Below are 3,067 nucleotides of genomic sequence, written 5' to 3' on the forward strand. Positions count from 1 at the left end.
TTTTTTTTACTGGTTTCCAGTATATATTTACTGGGCCAGTTGATTTTTAACTGAACCAGTAAAATTCAACTGGAGACCAGTTCCAATAATTGCATTCCAGTTGAAGCAATTAGTAATACCAGTTAATTTATTTTTCATCAAACTGATGCTACTGGTCCAATAAATGGTTTCCAGTAGATTTTTACTGGTTTTCCGTATATGTTTACTGGACCAGTTGATTTTTATCTGGACCAGTAAAAATCAACTGGAGACCAGTTCAAACCATACCAGTTAAATTGTTTTTCATCAAACTGGTGTTGTACTGGTCCAATAAATAATGACTTTATTTCAAGTCAGATCATAATATGAATTATGGAAAATTAATCTTGCAATTCAGAGAAAGTTATTACCGTTATCATTTATCATTGTTATCATCATTTTTTTTTATAATTATCATAATTACTATGATAACTGTTATCATTCTCATTACCGTTATCATTGTTATTGATATTGTAATTATTATTATTAATATGATCATAATTATCAAGTATTAACATTATCATTAAAATATTTTTTTCCTTTTTAAATAATTAAGAACAAAGCAAGATATATTCCTCTGATAGAGTCAACTGGTCTAAAGTAATTCATTGTTTGAAATTGAACTGGTCAAGACCAGTAATACCAGTAATTTGGATGATGCTGGTCACGTGGTTTACCTCATTTGCATATTCCTGTTTTTCAAAGAAAAATCAGGATTTAGAATGGAATGTCCTTGCAATGGCACTTATTGTTGTTTAAAAACTTTCTAAATAAGTGTGTGAACTAATTCACAATGAAAATATGTAATTTCTTACATCACATTTAAAATAACAGCAGAAAGATTAATTTACTAACCATCTTTTCCATCACATTTCACTGACCATGGTATATAACAAACCAAATGCATGTAAAAAAGTGATCCAGTAAGACCAGTACGAGGACCAATTCGACCAGTTTGAGGACCAGTCAGACCAGTAGAAAATACCAGTAAAGACCAGCTGATATTGGATACCAGTACAAAATTCCAGTAATTCAAGACCAGTTTAATTTTAACTGGACCAGTAAGACCAGTAAACCGATGTTCCAATTTCCAGAGTTACCAGTTAAAATTATACTGGTCTAACTGGGCCAGTGAAACTGGTTTTTCCTTCCTTCCTTCCCCTAACTGACTTTCTTTCTTCGTTTTTTTTCTTGCAATAGATTGCTAATATCTTTTCAAGTAGCAATAATTAGGAATTTGTCATAATGTGGGTGTTGCAATTTCAGATACTACACGCACAAAGAAACAAAAAAAAATCTGTATAAGGCTTTTGCTTGAATGGATTTTTGCATAAAAATAGATAAAGACGAAGTGGGATAAAGAGTAATATATCTCTATTGACTCCCCTCAACACAATCTTGTTGTAACACCGAACCGAAACTTTATTGTATGTAGGCCTATTATATCGTAAAATCCAGCCTTGGGATCAAACATTGAATGCTATCAATAACTGTACAAAGCCCATAAAATCTTATATGTTTCAGATTTTTATAAAATATTTGAACAATCTGGAGATAAATTTGTCACTAATATTTTTCCTTACATCAAAGTATTTATGCATGTAACTTTCAGAAAATAATCCTGATTTGCAAGGTTTTAGGAAATAATCTGCACTCAACAAAGAGACAGAATACTTCTTATATACTAATTGGAGTGGCAAAAAGGATGAGGAAATGAAGACAACATTTTAGTAACTAGGTTCGATTTTTTATTAACTGAAGATTAATGTAACATATTTTATTTCATTTTACTTGCTGCACGTAATTGTTTTTGTTCTCTCTGTTCTTGCATTCAACTGGTAAAAAAATAAATTTATATAACCGTACGAAAGATTGCATACAATTCATACCCGTTGTTTATTCATTTTTTATTCAGTGTAGATACGCCAGTTTCTGCCCAATCATTTTAATGTTCTTATCTCAGTAGGCACTGGGCGTGTTTCATTTAAGAAGTTAAGATATTTTGTTTGACAAAATCTGGTTTGTCAGATAGTTACCATAGTAACAGTTAGATTATTTAATCTCATGTAAATTCATATTCTCTGTCTCTATATCCACTTCGAAATGATAGAAGTTTTCATGACCACGAAATTACCGGAAGATATAAAGGACTTTAGACAAACACATGGTCGGAATATATTATTTATTGATGTCATTATTTCAGTTCAGGAACTGTAATGCAAAAAAAAAACAGGGTATGTTATTTCTAAATATGATGCTTAAGATATGCTAGAGGCTGTATTTAAATATTTAAAAGAAAAGTGAATGAAAATAGTTGAAGGGAGAAACTCTAATTATCGTCCCTGTAATTGTATTCTTCAATAAAAAGGAAATCGGGCATTAGCTGTAGATATTGACTAGATAGAGAATGGATTGCGACTATTACTAATTGCGTTTAATCCACCTCTATGGGGCGTAGCTTTGTATAGTTGGCTTTAATCTATACACAGTATCATCGGCTCGATCGATCAAATTAATCAGAAAAATTGAACCGGTTTGACATTGTCATTAGGCATTTTCAAGAACATTAATCAAACTTAAATTGCCTGGTGATCAAACGAACATACGCCTAAGCGACCTAACTATATAATTTTCCAGTATTGAATAAAACAGATGAATATGTTAAATCCAAATTATTTGGTGCCATAAGCCCTCAGTACACACAGCAAAAACTGTGATGTTAACCGGTGTACATAGAGGACCACATCAGTTATTTTACACCGGTGTTAAATTATTGGTGGTGTTAGTTTTAAACCTATAGGTGTTATTACAACACCTTATATGTTGTTACATTTACACTCTTTGGTGTTATGTTTAATCTCTAAGGTGTAATTTTAACACCTCAGGGTGTAGTCCTCTATTAACACCAATCGGTGTCAGTTTTAACACCCCAGTTTTTACAGTGTAGAACAGCCCTAATTTGAGAATGCCGATATCAATCTAAATGTTTATTCCCCTGTTTGATGTTCCCCTGAACATCCGAATATTTTCCTAGCATGCTTTTGCTAAC

This window comes from Lytechinus variegatus, chromosome 2 (assembly GCF_018143015.1).
Source record: "Lytechinus variegatus isolate NC3 chromosome 2, Lvar_3.0, whole genome shotgun sequence".
Classification (NCBI taxonomy): Eukaryota; Metazoa; Echinodermata; class Echinoidea; order Temnopleuroida; family Toxopneustidae; genus Lytechinus; species Lytechinus variegatus.